Below are 23,912 nucleotides of genomic sequence, written 5' to 3'. Positions count from 1 at the left end.
AAAAAGCAAGTGACAAAAAATAAAAGCTTGAGTATCAAATACAAATACAAACTTCACAGGAAAAAAATTTTTTTGAGCCAATCTGTTGTTTATATTTTTCTTCATACTTGAAAACAGCCACAAGAAGAAACAGGATCGTTAAAGATCCTCTAATAGAGCAAAGCCTATCACACATTTAAACTCTTTTCTTTTTTTTTGAGACAGGGTCTCACTGTGCATTTCAGGCTGACCTTGAATACTATGTAGCCCAGGTTGGCCTCAAACTCACAGCAACCTACTGCTTCAGCCTCCCAAGGGCTGGGATTATAGGAGTGAGTCACCACACCTGGCCATCCATTTAAACTCTTAACCTTTAAGATAATTTTAATATAATTTAATATAATTTAGAAGTCTACCCAATTTTTCTTTCACTCTCTTTTACTCACATATTCTGCCTTTCGTGGAGAGTTGTTACTCCATTTCAAGAAAACTTGGAACTCCAAGCTCTAGAGCTGATAAAAACAAAACACATTTCAGTAAGACTCTCAAGGGATTCATGTGCATATTAAAGTTTGAGATGATGCTCAACATTATAAAACGAATTGAAAGATCCCAAGATTTGTTGGTTCTTTCAACCAGAAAAACAGAAGGTGGGAAAAAGAAACAAAGAAAAAGAAAAAAATTAAAACATTCTTCAGTTTCCTACCCTTAAAACTACCAATATCCTTGAAAACAAACCAACAAACAAAAACAGCAAGAAACTTATGTCTCTGACTGGAAGATTTTGAACTGCAATGTTTATGGTACACCTCACAGGAAACACTGAATTAGTTATAGGAAGCCAGTTTGTTTACCTGAGATCAATACAAGCAGTGATAAGCTCTTGCAAGTTGAAGACATGCATTATATGGCTTTATATTGAATTGCATTCTCAGTATTGAAGGAGCATTTTCCTCGCTCCCTTTCTTTCTAGAATACTCTGAGCATTCTTTTCTTTCCAGTTGTTAGATATCTTCTTACTTTAAAGAACACTGGCAATATATTCAACACTTCTCTAACTTGCAGAAAGATTTACTCTCAAAATACAGTAATTAGAAAAAATCCTATGGGAATGTTATAGTTCAGTTATAAAATGTCTCCCCAAATTTTCCTGTGTTCAGAGGGAAGACTGGTCAGAATATGTGGGTCGCTGGGAACATGATCTGATAGGATGTATTCTTATCCCTGGCTCTTCCTTTCTTGCTTTGCTTCCTAGTCACCATAGGCTGAGCAGCTTTTCTCCACCAGTCCCTTTTCCCATGTTGTTTCTACCTTGGAGCCAGCCAACTATGAACTGGAACCACTGAAACTGTGAACCAAAATAATTCTCCTCTCCTTTAAATTGCAAGTGTTGGGTATTGTGTCCCAGCAATGAAAAAGTGACTAATATAGAAAATTGGTACAAGAGAAGTAGGTTCATCACTATGACTATACCTGATCACATGGTTTTGAAACCTCTGGAACTGGTTTGTGGGAGAGGTTTGGAAAGGCCTGAGTATGCTGGCTAGAGAAGCTCTAGAATGCTGTAAATATGAAATTGGTGGATGGTTCCTCTTGGAAATTAGAAGACAAAATGCTCATAGGAATGTGGATAGGAAAGGCCAGATTCATGATGTTTCAGAAGTAGTACTCTATTGAAAACTGGACTAGAACCCATGTCTGTTTCATTTTGGCAAAGTATTCCTCTGCAGTTTGTCCATATCCTAAGATTTTGTAGGAAGCTGAAATGAAAGGCAATGGACTAATATTGTGGAGGAAATTCAAGGCAGCCAAACATTCAAACTGTGGCATGAATATGTCTAGCTGCTTCTATCCAGATTTATAATGATAATCAGGCAGACACAAAAGATATAAAATTTTTCAAGTTTCACCAGAAATGAAGTCCCTGAAAAGTTGGGGACATTGAGAAGAAGACTGCTGAAACAATTAGTATTAAAAAGAAGCCAGGGCCAGGGATTTAGCTCAGTGGTTCCACCAACCTGCCTCATAAATGCAAGGTCCCAAGTTCGATCCCCGGTACCAAAAAAAAGAGAAATGATGGCTTGAAGGCATCTGAGGAATCAGCAAGATCCCCACATCATAGACTCAAAGGTGCAAAAGCATAAATCTTGCATTTGAGAAGTAAAGCCTTGGTTCCCCTGCATCAGAAGGGCTAGCCAGGGAAATGATTCCTTGAGATTCATTTCACCATGCTTAGCCATCGAGACATACAGAGGCTGCTTTTCTCCTGGTCCAAGAGATCTTGGCTACCACCTGCCCTAGTGGTAGGCCTAGATGTCGCCCATGCAATGCTATGTTTTTAGGCATGCAGAATGCAAGAGTTATGGAGTCATGGAGTTTTTCACACAGAGTTCAGAGGAAAGTCTGGAAGGACAGACAAAAATGGGACAAGCTCACACACAGTCTCTATCCAGACCCCATGAAAGGGCAATTCATGAAGCTGTGAAAGTGAAGGCAAAGGTTCAGTGGGGACTCCAGGAAGTTGAAGATGCCAGAAATGTGTAACGTCTGTTGAGGAAAGCTCCAGGCAGTGAGCAGAGCCAGCCCAAGAGAGAGGACATTTGGGCTGCAACCAACAAGGCCACAGAGGTGAGGCTACCCAAGCCCTTTGGAGTGTACATCTCACTACAACCTGCTGCCAGGCTGCACATGGAACTATAGATATGATATTTGCTCTGCTGGGTTTGGTCTTGCTTTGATACAATTAGCTTTTATTCCTCTGTTCTTCCATTTTGGAATGCAACTGTTGGAAGTATTTAACTTTTTTTTTTTTTTTTTTTCTGAGGGCTCACAACTAAGATTTTGCCTCAAGTCTCAGAATAGACTGCATTTGGACTTTCTAACAATGCTGGAACTGTTAAGACAGGCAACTCTTTGAAATGGATTAAATGCATTTTCTATGAGACAGACATGAGGCTTTTGGGGCCAGGGGTGGAATGTTATGGTTTACATGTAAATTGGCTCTACAAAGTCTCATATGTTCAGATGTGGGGCATGCTTTGAAGAAGCATGTTACTGAAGGAGTAGCCTGGAAGGGTATATTCTTTTCCCCAGCTCCCTTCTCTGAGTCCTGGCCAGAATAAAGAGCTTTCCTCAAACAGGCCCTTAACTTACTGTTTGTGCCTTGGAGCCAGCTGATAATGGACTTAAACCATGGAATCTGTGAACCAAGATAAACCTCTTTTTTAAGTTGTGGATGTTAAGTATTAGGTCCAGCAACAGGAAAACTGACTAATACAGGGAATAATTGTAACATAAGGTCACAAGGAAAATAACTAACTAGACAGTGTACAAATACCCTTGAGACCAATGGATAGTCACTATATATGTGGGTCAAGATTATGCTCAAATCAATTGATTGACATATCAGGCATCCAGTGGAGCTTCCAAATGAAATATTCATAAGGTACTAGCTATATTATCCCTGCATTTGAGAACTGACAATTCTAAGAAGATTATCTGTTTGACACATATAATCATTTCCTGTACATACAATGTGGAACACATCTGACTCAAAATCTTCAAGAGATAGACACCATTTCAAAAGCAACTAAACACACATTTTCAAATTATAAAAGTGGTATTTATATTAAAATTGATATTTATATTAAAAGTGATCTGGTATAACATGACAATCATCATATATAAATGAGTATTTAAATATTTTATGGTGATGAAAATTCATCAAATGACTCACTAAATCTACTGAAATGTTTTCATTCTTCATTGTTTATATGAAAACAGGAAGGTATCTGCAATTAGTATGTCATTAATGATTTATATACAAATTAATAAGAAAGAAAGCACACTTTTTGAGGATTAGAGAAACCTCAAGTTTACAAACTTAAAATGGCTGGAAGTGATCTATGAATCATTACATATATGGGATAGTCTCATATATGGGATAGTCTTATGATTAATTCCAATTCTCCAAACTTAGTGTCAAACACCGTGACACATTTGAGAATATATAGAAGTAATATGCTATTCTGTTTAATGTTTTTTCTTCTTGAATTAGATACATTTTATTATTAGATATATTCTAATATAGAATATATTAGATATATTACAATATTAGATATATTAGATATATTAGAATAATATATTAGAATATATTAGATAACATCTAATATAGCTATATTAGATATATTCTATTTATTAGATATATTTTAGGATTGATTAGATATATAATATATAATATATATAATATATATTATATATAATATATAATGATATATAATTAGATATATTAATTAGACATATTTTAGGATTATTAGATATATTATTAGATATATTAGAATATATTAGAATATATTAGATAGATAATATCTAATATATCTATGTTAGATATATTCTATTTATTAGATATATTTTAGGATTGAAGGACAGTCTACATTTAAAATGCTTCCAAAAATTCTAATGTGTGCAGACATGGAACTTTTTGAAGTCACTGGGTCATGTGGGGTGTACTTATCAATGGATTGATTATTTTATGAATTCCAACCTGAATCTGCTTCTAGACTCCTTTCTTTTCTCTCTTCTTCATTGCTGCCATGGATTGAGCAGCTTTCCTCTCTTAACCCTTTGTACCATGTTATTTCTGCCTTAAAATCAGCTGTACACCAAAATCTCTGAAACTATGAACCTAAATAAATAAATAAATAACCAAATGAACAAACACCTTTCCTCCTTTACCTTGCAGGTGTCAGGTATTTTGTCCTAGCAAGGACAAACTGACTAATACAATAGATACAGATGCAGATATAGATATAGATTAGATATAGATATAGATATAGATGCAGATAGGAATGCAGATACAGAGAGGGTGAAAGAAGAAGAGGAAAGGCAGATGGGAGAATTATTAGAAAGCTACATATATAATCAGATGTCAGATGATACTATCTTAGACCACAGCTATCCAAACTTTTGGTTTGCCTGGGCTACACTAAGTGAAGATAAGTTGTTTAAGGCCATGAATAAAATATATAATATAGATAATATATATATAAAAAACAAAACCTCTTTTTTATATTATATTGTAACATTAAAATGAAATAACATAGGCTCAAGCTTAATAAAAATTTACATGTCTGCTTAATGACAATAAACACATCTCTTTACAAACACACACATGTGTAGGGAGATTAAACTATCATTATCAGTGATCACTGCATTTGCCAAGTCACACAAGCATGTGTGACACAGGCAAGGTTTCCATTTGCCTGACTGTGTGAGAAGGATGCAGGAGGCAGAGTGTGCATTGCACTGTGCCCTCCTTTACATAGCATTCTCTTATGGCCTATGTAGCTCATGCTTGAGCACCTAGTAAGCAAGGCATAAAAATAGGTTCTTGTGAGGCCCCATTACTAGCTGTCCATGTCTGCATGTGGCTCTTGGGGTTTGAATTGGACACGCCTCTTTTAGACCAAGTTGGCAGTAATGGAATTGGTGTGTTGGGATCTCTCTGTTATATACTTAAGTGCTTGAAGTTGAACTGACAGGCTCTGCAATGGATTAGGTATGGAGTAGTCTCAAGAGGGAGAAAACTCAAGAATGATTCAAAGATTTTGTTCTGTGCACCTGAAAGGATGGAATTGTTTTTAACTAAAACATGGAAGTCAGTATGAAGGATATGCTTAAATGTGAGGAATGAGTGAATTTTTAGACATGTTTTAGTGTTATATTTCCAGTATATAACCAAATAAATACTTTAATATGTGAATTTGAAATTTAGAGAGATCCTGGATAGATCTATAGAGTTAGGATCAAAAAGTCAGAGAGATTTGAAAATGTAAGACTGGATGATATCACCAAAAAAGTGAGTATAATGAGAGAAGAGAAAATACATTGACTAAAACCTAGGGTATTGAAGGGATTAGAAAATATAAAGAGGGATCAGGAAAAGAAATTAAGGATAGCCAGTGAGGTAAGAGAATAACCAGGATCCCTCAGGATACAGGAGAACGTGTGTCCTGCTAACTCAGTAAAGAACAACAGAGGAATCTGGATGTTAGTTCAAGTAAAATACAAACTAACAAGTGATCACCGGATCTTGAAAAGAACACTTGGAGTGATAAGGATTAACTCTTCATTTGAGTGAGTTCAAGAGAGAGAACTGGGAGACAGTAACTATACATAATTATTTCCTACAACTTTGTTGTCAAGGGAAGAAAATAAATAGGTTGGTAGCTAAAGAGACAAGCTGAGTCATAAGATATTTTTTTAAGGTAGAAAAAATGGCATTCTGCAAGTTGGAATCGTGTAGTAAAATGGGAAAAACTGATGCTGTAGGATGAAGTGTGTAGACTGCTAAAAAAACAACCTTGCAGAAGTGTGAGAGATGGGTTGCAGGGACATAGATGGAGAAGTCAGCCTTAGCTATTAACATGGAGATCTCACCCACTGCCGCAGAAGAGAAAGCAGAGTACATAAGAATTGTTAATGGCTACTGTTTAGATATGGTGGTGAGAGCTGTGATGGGAGATGCTTAGGATTGCATCTACGGTCTCCCTGAAGTAGGATTTAAAGTCATCATTTGGAAAAGGAGCTACTGATGGTTTTAGAAAAGAGAGAAAGAAAGTATACAGTATTAGTCCAAGACAGTGATTTGTAGAGCTTGCAATGATACAAAGAGCCTGATGAGGCACACATGTCATAGGTTTGCCACCACTGGCCTACGAGAATGTAACTATAAATATAACTCTAACCTGAAACTAGTCAATTTTTTTTTGCTTAAATTCTTTTATTGGTACATTTTGGGTATACAATGCATTTACATTTATCATTCGGTGCTTCTACCTGTACATGATGTATCTTGGTTCTTATTTTTTCCCCATTACCTGTGCGCCCTTCACCCCCTCCACCTTTCCCTATTTACATACTTTGTTTCCATTTTTTTCTTTTCTCATAATTTTTTCTTTCCCTTCTTTCCTTTCCCCTTCCCCTCCCACTTCCCCTACCCCTTTGGACCGTTTCTTCCTATTTCAAATTATCAATTATTCATTTTAATTGTTTTAATCCTTATTTACACTTTCAGTTTAATCCTTATTTACACTAGAGAAACTATTCGGTATTTACACATGTGTCCTACGTATTTCACTTAAGAGTATGGCCTCAATATGCATCCATTTAGCTATAAATGTCTCTAGTTTCTCATTCTTTATGGCTGAGTATACTCCATTTTATAAAAAAACCCACATCTTCATTGTTGGTGGGAGTGCAGACTGGTGCAACCACTGTGGAAATCAGTATGGAGATACCTCAAAGAACTAGGACTAGAGGTCCCATTTGACCCAGCTAGTCTCCTGCTGGGTATATTAAAAGAATTAAAAGAATCATACCACAGTGATATATGTGCACCCATGTTTACAGCGGCACAGTTTGTAATAGCTAAAGCTTGGGAACAGCCCAAGTGCCCATCAACTGGAAACCGGATAAAGAAACTAGTCAATTTAAACAAAGCATTCAGTGTTTTCTTCCAGCCATGTTCAGCTTCACAGTTGCAGGCAAAGAATAGGTTGGAAGCTGGCTTTAATCAAGATTTGTTTGTTTCCCAAAATGAGGCAAGCAAGAGGCAGATGAGTTAGTAAGAGATGTGATTGTAACCACTTTTAATTTTAAGTTGGATAAGACAGAAAATAAGAGCATAAGGTGTGAGAAGTATAAGAGATGCTGATGTGATCAATGAGCTGTAGGTCATTTGAGGATCAAAAGATTCTTAAAATTAGAAAGCTTGGGACAACTTCTTTTTGTCCAACGAAAGGAAGCCAAGAAATTGAGATCATGGAGAGTCTGCAATTATTGGTAATAGCCAAGTGTATGATATAATCATCACTAATCTGTGGCAATAGTAAAAGCCACTGGCAGAGCAAAGGTCAAGAAGCAGAGAGAAAAAGTTACTGGAAGATAGTCCAATTATAAAATCACTATAGATTACAACATGAATAATGTTAGAAAGAATGACAATGATCCAGGACATAAATCTTCAAGAAATTTGGAAGTATGACTTGGTACAGTACTGATGACTGCAACAAAGATAGGCAATGCTCTGTATAACTTAATTACATAAAATTCAAAGTGAATTACTTTTAGGGAATTTAGAGAGTTAATGATTTTGTAGCATCAGTAAGGAGCAAAGAAATGACTACACCACAGATTGCAAATAAACAAAGAAAATGAAAATCACAAAAGAAATGTTTTGGGAAGAATAAGTCATCCAACACATTGCCTATGACTGCCTATGAAAAAAACTACCAGGGTTTTACGAATTGAGATGGGACAAGTGGAATTAGATGAGGAGATATGCTGAACAAGTGGGGATTAAGATGACAGAACAGCAGTCACCTGGGGTCCCAGAGGCTCTTGTGGTAATTAATAAAGACTTTAGGCATTGATGACAATAATAATATGTATGACCTATGTCACAGAGTTGCTACTATGTCACAGAGTTGCTACAAGTAGTAAATATGACACATCTGTGATACCCTAGTATCTGGACCAACTTAAGGGCACTATAGGTATGAGCTACCATCATCATCCTCCTCACCACTCAGTTTGATATACTCTGGGTACATTAGGAATAAAGCATATAATTTTCTAGGAATCAAAGATTTCTGCCTAGAAATGCATTTCTGAATTTATAATGTAATCTGATGAGGAAATAAGAACAGTAGAAGGAATAAGCATTCAGCAATTTTTAAAAATAAAATCATCAGAATTATTTTTGCACTTCAAACGTAGGTTTATTGGCTATGTTTCAATGATTCTCTAGTATGTGAAATGTTGATGCTTTTGATGCAAAGAGTAAAATCAAAATGACATTTTACATGTCAACAGTGAGAAATACAAATTTAAGATTGATTGAATTTTTCTAAATCAATTTAGGCTCACAGTTTCTTTTCAGCTGAGGTAATTCTTTCACTTCCATAGAAAATCCCTAGCCACTTGGGAGACTGAGGTGGGAGGACTACTTTAATGCAGGAGATTGAGGCCAGCCTGGGCAATAAAGCAAGACTAAATCTAAAAAAAAAGAAGCAGGTCGAGGAGGAGGAAGAACAAGAGGAGAAGGAGGTGGGGGAGGAGAAGGAAGAGGAACTGAATTTCCAGGCTAAAATATTTGTTGACCTATAATCTCTTTTTTTTTTTTTTTTTGTACCAGAGATCGAACTCAGGACCTTGTGCTTGTGAGGCAAACGCTGGAACCACTGAGCTAAATCCCTGGCCTATAATCTCTTCTTTTTCATGAAAATGGAGAAATGTTTCCATGTTTCATTTAGTCTACCAGGAAGCACCATATTTTGAAGTTTTAATTTACACTACATTCCTAGTCTGTTTCCCTGAAATTCATATCTATTTCCCTTGTACTCTTCCCTTGACTGTCTCTCTAGAGATTGTCCTTTTGCAAAGAACTTTGCAGTTTATTACAAGTCTGTTTTGTGTTAATTAAAATGACATCCAAATGATTTGGGGGCCTGGCTTCCATAGATGCATTGCTGTAGTCTGCTTGGAATTAATTCCCCAATCAGCACTATCAGTAACCATATCATTGGACTCAGAAGATTAATGAAACTGGGTAAAATAAATGGAGCTGTAATTCGGGAGGACAAGCTAAACATCCCCACTAAGCAGACAGTGCCAAAACTAGCAGACTGTAGCTCATCTCTTATTGAGCCATGACAGTAAACATTCATCAACTGAAGGAAAATAATATGCCAGCCTTAAAATGATATCTTACTCTATCCACAGACACAAGAATATTCCAACTCATTTTTCCTAATTAGCTATAAGTGACATTAAGGTCATGTTGCAAAGAATATATAGCTATTTTTCAGCTAGTTCAAGTACATGAAGTATGTCTTCAAACTGCTTGATAAAACAGAAACCCACAAATAAAAGCAGATGGACATCTAATAAGCCATAGTGTACAGCTGAGCAATATGGCATGATTGGCTAGAGCTGTTACAATCCCAGTGAACCTCTCTCAGAAATAGGCAGTAAATCTGACCCCTAATTACAGTGGCCTACCTCATTTTCTAATCAGATTGCTAGATAAGAAAGGATCTCATTTTGAAGCATTAGTCCCCAAATGGAGCCAAAATTCACGCTGGAACCTTGAATCTTTCATTCCTGCCATAGTAATCACAGCTCTTGCCAAAGGCAAACATGTTCAGGATGGGTAGAGGCAAGCTGATGATAGGCTTAGGTGGTACATTTCACTAGAATCTAATCCACAATTTCAGAAGAGTATATATTGACCAAGAATTTATAAAGACTGAAATAATTTCAGTGAAGCCTCATCATGATCTAAATTGGTAAACATTTTTAAAGACTACTCTAATTTTAAAGATTCCTCTCCTTTACTTTTACTCACTTTATAAACATTTAATTTTAGGCATTGTACAGTTACACTGTGGTCCACATCTGTCCTTTGTCTGATCACAACTCTCACGGTGTAATCCCCAGTTACTTACATATATATCTCACCACTTTTGTAAATTCCTTCCAGGCAAAACCTATATTAATTATGTTTTTCAAATCATTTCCTCAATTAATAAAATAAGGAAAATGTTAGACATTGAAAGAGAGGTGTATATAGAATCAACAAAAATGAGTCTCAGTTTCTAGGAAGCTACATAGCTAGCAGAAAATTCAGAAGTGGACACAAGTAACACTAACATTCTATATATTACATATAGAATATAAATGAATATTTACCAATTTTAACAAAATACTATATGTTCATTGTGGAAAAATCCAAACAATATACAGAACAAAAATAGTTAAATTAAAATCATTTGGCATTTCATAGCTCTGACATAAGAACTGTCAAATTAGGGCCGGGGATTTGGATTTGGCCCAGTGGAACCAACTCCTGCCTGGCAAGCACAAGGTCCTGAGTTCGATCCCCAGTACAAAAAAACAAACAAACAACAAAACTGTCAAATTAAATGACTATATATATATTTATTTATTTATACTTGTAAAGTTTTAAAATTCATTAATATGTTGGTCCATAACTTTTCTGATTTATCTTCTAATATTTTTATTTGAAAACTATGCCTCTTTCAATGACATATTTCAAGCCACACAGTGATTTGTGTATAAATAGGCACTTAATCAGACCAAAATAACTCATTATTATTTTACAGTTGACTTTTCTGATAGTCACACAAGTTGCTTCAAAAAGAAGTTAGGAAAAGAGTTCTGTGAAATCTATTAGGTGGGAAGTTATCTGTAATTACTTAATAAAATGCTTAGATTAGAACTTTGTCTTACATTATTGCCAATAAAAATATCATACCAGCTTAAATTTTAATTTCTAATCTTTATGAATAAGAATATAAGTAACTTTTAAAGATATCAGAATAGTGGTACTTCCACTGTAAGTCTAAATGTGACTATAATATAAACTAATGACAATTATGAAATCATTTTGGGAAACATGCAATGTTACCTACCAGCAGCCAACTTACTTGCAGTAGCAACAAATAGTAAGTAAAACTTAAAATGCTGTGGGACATATTTTTAGACCCATTGGTAGAATCCCAGAGTACAAAGAGTACGTACAGTATGAAGAGTAAAGTACAAGAGGACTGGAGGCTCCTTTTCTTTCTGTTGCTACATATGTAGTCTCCAGTTTTCCTACTCCTAGGAAGCAGGAAATTCCAAACCAGAAAGTTAAAAGAGAAATGAGTATGTTAGAATATTGTCACCATGTCTTTATGTCTCTGGAATCAATGATTTTTGTTGTTGTTGTTAAATTCTTTTATTGGTACATTTTAGGTATACAACACAATTACATTTCTCATTGGGAATTCTACTTTTACATAGTGCATCTTGGTTCTTATTTTTTCCCTATTCCTAGCCCTCCCTTCACCCCCTCCACCCTTCCCTATTCACAAAGACTTTATTTCCATTTTTTCCATTTCTCATCATTTTTCTTTTCCTTTCTTTCCTTTCCCTTGCCCCTCCCACTACCCCTACCCCTTTGGACTTTTTCTTCCTATTTTGCATTATCAATTATTCATTCCAACCAATGGTACATTTTAGGTATACAATATAATGACATTCATCATCGCAAATTTGCACCTTTACATAGTCTCTCTTGGTTCTTATTTTTCACCTTTGCCCAGCCCTGTCTTCAACCCTTCCATTCCTCTCTATTTACAAGGATTTTGTTCCTATGTTTCCATTTTCTCATATTAATCCCATTCCCTTCTATCCTTTCCCCTAGCCCTCCCACTCCCTTCCCCTTTGCCCCTTTTCTTCCTATTTCCCATTACCTATTATACATTTCAGTCCTTATTTACACTTTCAGTTTCTCATGCCAGAGAAACTATTCGGTATTTATACATGTGTGCCCTATTTATTTCACTCAAGAGTATCACCTCAATGTGCATCCACTTAGCTATAAATGTCTCTAATTTCTCATTTTCAATGGCTGAGTAGTACTCCATTTTATTTAAAAAAAACACATTTTCTTTATCCAGTCTCCAGGTGAGGGGCATTTGGGCTGTTTCCAAGTTTTAGCTATCACAAACTGTGCTTCTATGAACATGGGCACAAATATATCACTGTGGTATGATTCTTTTAATTCTTTGGGGAAGATCCCCAACAGTGGAATAGCGGGGTCAAATGGGACTTCCAGTCCTAGTTCTTTGAGGTATCTCCATACTGATTTCCACAGTGGGTGCACCAGTCTACACTCCCACCAGCAGTGGAGAAGGGATCCTGTTTTCCCACACCCCCACCAACAGTTGTTATTGGTTGATTTCATGATAGCAGCTATTCTGTCTGGAGTGAGGTAGAATCTCAGCGTCGTTTTCATTTGCATCTCTCGAAAGACTAGTGATGTTGAACATTTTTTCAAGTATTGATTTACTATTTCTACTTCATTGTCTGAGAAAGTGGTTTCGCCACCTTCTTTGCAAGTGCAAGGACTTGAGTTTGATCCCTGGTACCCCCCCCTCCAAAAAAAGAAATGTCTGTTCATTTCAGGTGCCCATTTTTGGATTGGGTCTTTAAATTTGGGGGGTCTGATCATTTTAAGTTCTTTATAGATTCGAAATAGTAAACCCTTGTCTGAAGAAAAGCAGATGAAGATTTTTTCCCATATTGTGGGTTGTCTCTTCACACTGCTGGTGGTTTCTCTTGCTGTGCAGAAGCTTTTTAATAAGAAGAGATCCCATTTGTTGATTGTTTGTGCTAGTTCATGGGCAACTGAGGATTTGTTCATAAAATCTTTTCCTACAATGATGTCTTCTAGAGTTCTACCTAACCTCTGTTCCAACTGGTTCAGAGTTTCTATTTTAATATTTAGATCTTTAATCCATTTTGATTTTAGTTTAGTGCATGGTGAGAGATATAGGTCTAGTTTTGATCTTTGGCAAGTTGAAAGCCAATTTTTCCAGCACCATTTATCGAAGAGGCTATCTTTCCTCCAGTGAGGGTGTTTGGCTCCTTTATTGAAGATGAGATGGCTGAGTGTGTCTGGCATTGTTTCTGCATCTTCTAATCTGTTCCACTGGTCCTCAGGTCTGTTTCTTTGCCAGTACCATGCTGTTTTTATCACAGAAGCTTTGTAGTATAGTTGCAAGTTGGGGCTTGTGAAACCCCCTGCCATGGCTCTGTTACCTAGAATTGCTTTTGCTCTTCTGAGTCTCTTCTTGTTCCAAATGAATATTTGGATTCTTTTCTCAAGGTCCATGAAGTATGCTGCTGGGATCTCAATTGGAATTGCATTAAATCTATACAGCAGTTTTGGAAGTATGGCCATTTTCACTATATTAATCCTTCCTACCCAGGAACAGGAGATGTCTGTCCATTTTATGATATCATCTTCAATCTCTCTTTTCAGAGTGCCATAGTTTTCAGAGAAGAGGTCTTTGATTTCTTTCATTTGGTTGATTCCTAGGTATTTCAGTTTTTTGGATGCTATTGTGAAAGGAATTATTTGCTCTATTTCTCCCAGTGAGTCTGTCATTCATGTAGAGGAAAGCTATTGATTTTTGTGTGTAGACCTTGTAACCAGCTACTTGACTGAATTTGATTATTAAGACTAGAAGACTTTTGGTGGACTTCTTGGGGTCTTCTATATAGAGTATCATGTCATCTGCAAATAAGGACAATTTGACTTCTTCATTTCCTATCTTTATTCTTTTATTTCTTTCTCTTGTCTAATTGCCATGGCTAATGTTTCCAGAACTATATTGAACAAGAGTGGTGATAGTGGACATCCTTGTCTTGTTCCTGATTTGAGTGTGAAGGATTTCAGTTTCTGATCATTTAGTATGATATTGGCTGTTGGTTTTTCATAGATGGCTTCTATCAGTTTGAGGTAGAGACCATCTATTCCAATTTTTTGCAGGGTTTTTAACATAAATGCATGTTGGATTTTGTCAAATGCTTTCTCTGTGTCTATGGAGATAATCATATGGTTTTTGTCCTTGGCTCTATTGATATAGTGTATTACACTGATTGATTTGCATATGTTGAATCATCCCTCCATCCCTGGGATGAATCCCACTTGATCTGGATGTATAATCTTCTTGATGATCTTTTGCCTTCTAGCTGCCAGTATCTTATTAAGGATTTTTGCATCTATGTTCATTAGTGAGATTGGCCTATAGTTCTCCTTTTCGGTTGGGTCTTTCTCTGCTTTGGGGATCAAGGTGATGCTTGCTTCCAGGAATGAATTTCGGGGTATTGCTTCCCTTTCAATTTCATTGGAGAGTTGAAACAGGAGTGGTAGCAGTTCCGCTCTAAATGTCTTATAGAATTCAGCAGTGAAGCCATCAGGGCCTCGGCTTTTCTTAGTTGATAAGTTTTTAATTACATTTTCAATTTCATTGGTTTATATTGGGCTGTTTAGAATTTTTAGGTCTTTTTCGTTCAACTTTGGTAATTCATATGTATCTAGGAATCTGTCCATTTCTTTTGTGTTGTCCAACTTATTGGCACATAGGTTCAGGAAGTAGGTATTGATGATCCTCTGGATTTCTGCTGGGTCTGTTGTCATTTCACCCTTTTCATTCCTAATTGCATGGATTTGGGCCTTTTCTTTCCTTTTTCTGATAAGGTTGGCTAAGGGTTTGTCAATTTTGTTGATTCTTTCAAAGAACCACCTCTTGGCTTCATTGAGTTTTTGTATCGTTCTCTTAGTCTCCATTGCATTGATTTCTCCTCTGATCTTTATAATTTCCTCCCTTGTATGAGCTCTGGGGTTGTCCTGCTCTTCTTTTTCTAGAAGCTTGAGGTTCAGCATCAGGTTGTTTAATTGGGCTCCCTCTGTTTTCCTAATATGCACATTCACTGCTATGAATTTCCCTCGTAAGACTGCTTTCATTGTGCCCCATAGATTCCAAAATGTTGTATTGTCACTGTCATTTAATTGAAGGAACTGTCTGATTTCTTCTTTAATTTCCTCTGTGACCCACTGGTTATTCAGAAGTGTGTTGTTCAATTTCCACGTGTTTATGAAATTTGTCCAGTTTCTTTTGCTGTGGATCTCCCACTTCATTGCACTATGGTCTGATGATATACAGGGGATAACTTCAATTCCTTTGCATTTACTTAAACATGTTCTATGTGTGAGTATGTGGTCTATTTTGGAGAATGACCCATGTGCAGCTGAGAAGAATGTGTATTCTGATTTCGTGGGGTGGAAGACTCTGTAAACATCCGTTAAGTTCATTTCTTCAAGAGTTCGATTGAGTTCTAGTATTTCATTACTTATTTTTTGTCTAGTTCATCTATCTCTTTGTGACAGTGGGGTGTTGAGGTTCCCCACTACAATTGTATTAGTGCATATATGACTCTTCACGTCTGTATTTGTTTTATATAGTTGGGCGCACTAGTGTTTGGTGCACAGATATTTATGATTGTCATCTCTTCCTATTGGACTGTTGCCTTTACAAGGATATAGTGTCCTTTTTTGCCTCTCTTAATCAGTGTTGGTTTGAAATCTACTTGATTTGCAAAGAGGATAGCTTCTCCTGCTTTTTTTCGGGTTCCTGTCACATGGAGTATTGTTTTCCTCCCTTTAACTTTCAGTCTATGAGTTTCCTTTTGAATTAAGTGTGCTTCTTGTATGCAGTATATTGTTGGATTTTGCTTCTTGACCCATTCTGCCAGTCTGTTTCTTTTGATTGGTGAATTGAGACCATTAATGTTGATGGATATAACTGAAACGTATTGACTTGTCATTGCCATGACTTTTTCTTTTTGTTGGGTTCTCCCCCTTTACATTTAATTTCTTGTCGTGCCAGATGGGTTCATTCTGCTTTGCTTCCTGGGGTTGTGATCCTCAATGTCTGTTCCTAGGATAGTGTGTAAAATTTTTTGGAGTGCTGGTTTGGTATTCATGAAGTTCCTAAGGTGCTCTTTGTCATGAAAGTATCTTATTTCTCCATCAAGTTTGAAAGACAGTTTTTCAGGGTACATCAATCTGGGTTGGAGGCTGTTTTCTTTTAGGGCTTGGTATATGTCACTCCAAGCTCTTCTTGCCATGATGGTTTGTGTTGAGAAGTCTGCTGTGATTCTGATGGGCTTTCCTTCGTATGTGATTTGTTTCTTTTCTCTAACTGCTTGTAGAACTTTGTTCCTCTGTTGAGTTTCTGGAATCTTAACAATTATATGCCTATGTGTAGATTTTTTTTGATCAAGGCTATTTGGAGTCCTATATGACTCACTTATCTGTATGTCAAGTTCTATTCCTCTGCTTGGGAAGTTTTCTGCCATCACTTCTGTGAAGAGTTTTTTTATGTCGTCTGCATTCTCTCCTGTTTCTTCATTGACTCCAATCAGTCTTATGTTATTTTTCTTTGCATCATCTAGCAGCTGCTGGATTGATTTCTCGTGTTCCCTTATAATTTTGAAGCAATTTTTCTTTTCCTGGTCATTAATTGGAATCTTGTCTTCTATATCTGAAATTCTGTCCTCACAATGGCTCATTCTGCTGTGTAGACTTTCAGTGGAGTTTTTCATGTCCTGTAAATGAATTTGCATCTGTTTTATGGATTCCATTTTTTTCCTATGTTGGGATTCCATCATGTTCCTGAGCTCCTCTCTAGATTTATTATTCATTTCTTGCACTAGGAGCACAATTTCTCCTGTTAACTGAGAAATTATTTCTGATTTCATTTTTTCCAGATCCCTTTTTGTTGCCAGTTCAGTGGGTCCAGGTGGTTAAATATCAGAGTGTTCCATCTCATTTCCCTTTGTGGTTGCTGTAGGTGATCTGGAAGTCTGGTTTTGAGCGTTACTTACATGTTTTCTCATTTCGACTGGGGTGGGTGGGGGGGTGCTGTTGGTGCCCAGGAGGATCACCTCCTCTGAGCTGGGAGAGGTGGGACAGGGGCCGAGAGTGGCGGTAGGGATGGTGGCCCAGAAGGCCCTTCCTCTGGGCTGTGAGTGGCGGCCCAAAATCCCTTTCCTCTGCACTGTTGCAGCGGGAGGGATGGTGGCCAAGAAGCTCCTTCCTGTGGACCAGGAGCAGTAGGACGGCAGCTCAGAAGCCCCTACCTCTGAGCCAGGAGCAGCAAGAAGGATGGTGGCCCGGAAGTCCCTTACTCTGGGCTCTCAATGACTTTTTTCTAAGCTTCCAGATACAAGTATCTTTCTCATATAAATATACATAGTAAGTAGTATATGTTAGAACTAAAAAGAATCTTACAAACCATAACTCAGAAAGATAAAATTGAGCAATGGATATCACTTGTTAAACTAACATCTGAATTTGTTTCAAAATATATTTAGAAGTTCACCACACTTAGGGCTTGCCTAGGGGAGATTTAGGACATATTATCAACAATTTGTTTCTTGGTAGTACTATGCATCCTCTTTAAATCAATTAAGTGGATAATAAACAACATCTTCTTAAAAAAGAAATAGAAAAAAAGGAATAGAATATTACAGAAAAGTCAAAATGCAATATAAGTAGAAATATTTTTTCAGATGTGTTTATGTATATATGTATGAGAATCATGTGTTTCTTGAATTGCAATGTGAAATATATTTTAATTTAGTCTGGATCACAGTAAACAATATTTGAAAATGGCTGTTTTTAGTCTCATATGTGAAAACTACAATTGTTGATCATAATTCTATACAAAAGTTGACATATTAAATATTTTTAAATATGATTAAAATTGTTTTGATGATGTACACCACTACGTTCATTTGGAAAAATAAAAACATACTATCAAGTTGAATCCTATAAAATCATGATGTTTTATTTTTCCTTAATATACTAGAGGTTGTGTGGTTTTCTCAAAGTAACATAGCTCAGCACTGGGTATAGTAAGACTCGGATGTTCTGACATCCAATTAATTTCCCAGTATGCAGATAGTGACATCTCCTCCATAATGATCACCATGTAAAAAGTGTAAATATCCTGTGACCAGACCATAAAAATAACTACAATTATATATACTTTGCTCCAGACATGAAACCCATGTAAATGCCAGATATGGTGTGATGATATTGCCTTAAAGTAATTGGAATGTTAATGTAAAATAACCACTGTTCAGCATTTTTCTTCAAAGATTATAAAGGCAAGTGTGAATTAGTGACTTCTTTCATCCCAGCATACCATGGTGAATTATTTATCTCGAAATTTAGAAGATACTCACATATGAGGAACCTCAAATAGTACTATAATTTAGAAAGTAAAGCCTCATTTGGAAAATACTCTTGTTCCCCTTACTCTCTTTTCTACTCCTGCCCTGTCAGTTTCCCAGCCTTTTCCATCTATGACATTAAAACTTAAAATGTGGATATCTGAGGAGCAAGGTAGGATCATAAATAAACTAGTGAGTTCTTCAACCCTTTTATACACACTTATTGGAGCCAATGTCTCCCTCCCTTGCATCCTAAATCGCTATGCATTTATGGGCTAACCTATGAGACACAAACACATGATACCAAAAGCTACATAAAAATTCATGCAATGGAAGTTTGTATGTTAATTAGACATTGTTGAAAAAACAACTAAGAAACCCAAAGACCTGACCATAAGCCTAAATATACTGGGCCAGCTATTTCCTGAATACTGAAGGGATTCTACAAAGCCTAATTTATATAATCTCTAAACTCACAATCTAGTATCTTCTTTGTTGGGTTCAGAAAAGAAAAGGAGCTGGAATAGAATTATTTCCCTATGCTATTTTAAGTTGAATTTCAATAACTGTCAAATAAGCCTTCTCTAGATTAAGGAAGAACTTTATAATAAGAAATGGGCAATATAATTTACTACATACCTTAATCAGAAGGAACGTTATTTTTTCCTCTCCAAAATAATGTGTCTATATTCTACAGTAAAAAGAAGGGTCCAAAAATCCAATTATTTTCAAAGACATTCAGGCTTAAATGTAAATCATTAGGCAAATCAGTGTGTGGTGAGCTGTTAAATCACAGCAGAGCTGAAATCTTCTAACCAATCAAAAATTGTCTTCATAAATTTTACTGTACAAATAGCAGTAACATTATTCCTTCTGGTTCCTTTGAGATATATGATTATAATTAATATTCTTGTCAGGCTCCAGTGCTGGAGGGCCTTCAATTTTAAAATGATGACAATAGAAGATATGAAAGTACCTTAGGAAAAGATTAAGATTTCATGGGGATTATGTGAAAAATTCAGGTCCTATACAGTGCATGTCACAACATTCAGGGTTATTTGATTTTAAACCCTGATATGTCAACACTTGCCCCAAACCTATAATTTAATAATTGAGAGATTCCTTTGGCACATGACTAAACGTTGAAATGTGTTACTCAAGATTTCTTTTAAATCCAGAAGTTCACCACTGCATTACTTTTTTTCTCTACTACATTAGATGGATTTATATTTCTAAGCATCAATGGCTGCATACATTTTCTTTACAGATTTTCTCCACAGGTGTGCACTTCAGTATTTTGCAACTTGTAATTTAGTGGATAATACAGTAAACTGAATATCAAACACCTAAATTGCCCATGCTGGGCTCGAAATTAAGATCCTTCTGCCTCAGCCCCCAAGTAGTTGGGATTACAGGTGTACACCACCATGCCCACCCACTATGTAATTTTAATGAGTTCACAAAAATATAACTATCACATGGCTCCTACTTGTCACATTCCAATAATGTAACAGTAAAAGTTTAAGCCCTAAGATCTGGGTAATTACAAATGACTGTTGTGTATATACACTGGTGAAATTGTAACATCACTTCTCATGTGAAATTCCACCAATTTCATGCCATTGTGCTACTTTAAAAGTAGGTTAAGGGCCGGGGGTTTAGCTCAGTGGTTTCGCCGCCTGCTGCACAAGTGCAAGGACCTGAGTTCGATCCCCAGTACCAAAAAAAAAAGAAAAAAAGAAAAAAAAAAAGTAGGTTAAGGTAGAAGGGTGACTCTGAAGCTTACTGGAAATTATATATTTCTAAGATGGTTCAGAAATCGAAGAATCATTTACTACTAACTCATGGAATATATTCCAGTGAACACTGAATCCTTGAGGTAATGATTAGGGTAGTTTAGGGACAGTGAGACTAATGAAGATCAATATGCATAAAAACCTTGGAAAAGAAAAACTCATAGAATTTTCTAATATAAATATGTAGGTAATTATAATAGAGAATTTCATCTTTTCTAACTATTCTATTTTTTGAAGTTTTAGATAAAACAAATAAAATACCTGATAAATTATCCTGAAAATTATAATTGACAATATTTTTCTAAAATGAAATACATAGAATTTAGATGAAAATGTATCCTTAAATTATTTTAGAATTATGGGATTTTCAGAGTTACACCTTAGTCAAACTTCTACCTGGTGGAGGTGAAGGCATAACCAGAATGCAATAATTCACTTGTGAGTAGGTACTTATCACAGAGATTCAAAGTTCTACCATGTCATCACTTCCATTTCTTATTAGGGTAAGTGATTTCCTTGAACTTTTTATACCTGATCAGTTAGCAAAATGACCTGGCAGCATTAAAAAATAATAAATATGAAGCAGAGAGGTATGCTCACATATATTAGGAAAGCTGTTCCCTCCAGGGTCTCATGGTCCAAGAATATTTAATATCAAGAACCTCTGCACTCTTGAAGTTTCAGTGTATTTAATAACTGGATTACAGCAGGAATTAGAAAATTGGAGTTCTAATATCAGTTACAGGCAATTAACTTTGAAAAGCTGATAACACTCAGTTCCTGCCTATAAAATTGGAATGCATCACCACACTGACTACAGAATGCCCCTACAACACAAAGAATGCTAACCTTATCATCTTATCTGATTTCCAATGAAAATACACCCACCCTTTCCCAAAGCTGTAAGAACTAGGACGCTACATCCACATTAGAGAACATAACCATGATCATTTTTTTTCAATAAGTTTCATCAGAAGATGACAGAAAATATCTTAAAGTTAATATAATGATTATTCTTTTCATGCTTCTCAAACTAATTTAATTTTTACATATTACCCTGGATCAGCATGAGTCAATATTTCTCAACCACATTTGCCTAGCCTCTTGTAAAATCATTTTCCCTCATGTACTTGAGTACCATTATTTCACTTTAAAGTTTTATAGAGAGCCATCCCAGAAAATAATCATAAGATTGTTTCTATGTTTATCTATAAAAACATAATAGGAGGCTCAGGTTTAACATTTACTGAATGAGGTCCCATGTGAAGTATTGCTTTTAAAATTGAGAGCAAGCAAAGGTTTGTTAAACACAAAGAACTAGTTTGCTTCTTTCTTTCTGGTAAGAAATTATGTAACTTGATGTTTTCTTTTCAGATTTCCAAGACAAAACTCAAGCACTGTCATTCAATTAACCCTTCTGGATGGCATTTGGTCTTGTTTTGCTAAACCAATTTCTAGCCTTAAAGTAGAAATTTACTCTATCTATATATTATGTAAAATTTATCTAAATAACATGAATTTGAATATAAAATGACAGATTTTTTCACAGTGATAGCATTTGTAATTATTAGTTTACTGATTCGTTTCTCCCGTTAAATCACATGCCCCTTGAGGCTAGAAATCTTACTTGTTTTGATAACCCCAGGGCTTCCTCAAAGGCCTGACACATAATTAAGATCCCAGGAAACACTTGACCAATAAAAAACAGAGTAAGAACCAGATAAATATAGAAACCAAACAATATAATGGCCTTACCAACCTTATTTTTTATAATAACAATTGTGACACATGGCACAGCTTTTAGCATTATCAATGACTAGAATCATCACCTCATCAAACACATAATGGTAGTGAAAATACCTCATTTATCATCATATTGTAATTTTCGAATCATGCCAATTTTTTTTCTCTCAGTGCAGTTTGAGCAATGCTTTAACCATTCTGCAGAACCTAAAGGTTTTAGAGATAAATGCATCAATTACACATAATCTTGTGATGTGATCCTGCCATGAATCCTTACTCACTCATCCACAGCCCACAGCATGCCATCTGCTTATTTTGGGTTACCTCCTTACAATAAGAAAGAGAAGGAAAGTAGTCCTCAGCTGATTTCACTCTCTTGAACTTTGCAATTGTAAAGTATGTTTTTGTTTAAATGACATTATTGTTCTTATATTTTCAATGACATCATTGACTCTAAATGGTAATGGTTCTACAAAGATACGATACAAACAGTCTGACTTCTTGCTAAGTTATCTTGCATGCATTCTTCTCTGATGATTCAGAAAATGAAACAAATAAAGATCTGAAGAAAGTTTTAACTTTCTCCACTGACCATAGGCCTGATTTGATTTCTTACTAAAGTTACACTTTCATACAATTCTATCACTGTCAGGGTGTGATTTGGACCATTTATTCCATGTGACAGGCTCTCAGGGATAAGATGAGAGCTATGTAATTTAATGGTAGAATGAGCAGCCAAGAATGTATTCCATTGGTTCAGCAATAGTAACGAAACTTAAAACCACTCAAAGGAGAAATGGAATTATAATCTCAGTTGGTTCTTTTCATTTAAATAATATCATTAAAATGATAAAAATTCAAGGAGATCTTAACAGTCTCAATATTTCTACTTTTATTTTATCCTTTGATTTTTTTAACATCTGTGTGAAGAGTATAAACACGCCCACAAGACAAATTTTCTTAGGCAACAAGAACAGTCAAAATAAAACCTGATGCTAAAACTGTAGCCTTCATTACTCAAAGCAGATTTGGCTCCAACCTCACATCTGTATTATACACTTTTATGTATTTTTATTATTTTATTTTATACATATGTGGACATATATAAAAGAGGCATGACCTGGTCCATGGTATAAACAAATCTTGCAACTGGAAGGTTTTCTTTAATGAAATTATTAGAACTTAAAAAGGTGAGACATTACCTTGAAAAGGTGAAGAACATCATATAAAATTTATTTACAGAATAGTGGTTGTTGAAATGTAATAACTTTTACATGTACGAAGTTTCTTAACAGAAATAAGCAAATTTGTATGCCATGGTTTGGATGTGGTTTATCTCACAAAGTAACATTTGTTGGAAGTGTGGCTCCACTGTGATGGAACTTTTAAGGAATGAGGCTTAAAGCAAGGTGATTAGGTCCATTTGAGCACTGCACTCCTGAGGATTGATGCAGCTCTCATTAACTGAGATTTTTGTTCTTATAAAAAGCAAATTGTTATAAAAAAAGCAAGTCTGACTCCCAAATCCTTCTCTGGCTTCCTATCTTACCATTCAATCCCTACTTCCCAGAGGTGCACCTGCCATGCTAAGGTCATGCTATAATGTAGTTATGGCAGCACTTACCAGAGAAGAGCAAAGGCCAGTGACATTGCTTGGACCTTCAGAACTGGGAACTAAATAAACCTATTTTGTTTACAAATTACTCTACCTCAGGTACTTTGTTCTAGCAATGGAAA

At 35.8% G+C, this 23,912-nt stretch overlaps 1 protein-coding gene across 15 annotated transcripts in view; it reads right to left on the bottom strand.

Annotated features, from left to right (window-relative positions):
* Positions 1-23,912, bottom strand: part of Lingo2 (leucine rich repeat and Ig domain containing 2) — a 1,224,968-nt gene that overhangs the window by 810,142 nt on the left and 390,914 nt on the right. For 3 of the 15 annotated variants that reach the window (XM_021252956.2, XM_087183803.1, XM_087183805.1), the window contains one exon: positions 426-491. The exons of the other annotated variants lie outside the window; for them this stretch is intronic. The gene's annotated coding sequence lies outside the window, so the exon portion shown is untranslated. The remainder of the gene's footprint in view (positions 1-425; positions 492-23,912) is intronic. 15 annotated transcript variants of the gene reach the window in all.

This window comes from Heterocephalus glaber, unplaced genomic scaffold (genome assembly GCF_053883595.1).
Source record: "Heterocephalus glaber isolate CG9 unplaced genomic scaffold, H.glaber_assembly_v1.0 deba00001481, whole genome shotgun sequence".
Taxonomy (NCBI): Eukaryota; Metazoa; Chordata; class Mammalia; order Rodentia; family Bathyergidae; genus Heterocephalus; species Heterocephalus glaber.
Note: the sequence above shows the minus strand (reverse complement) of the source record. Positions and strands in the feature narration are given on the sequence as shown.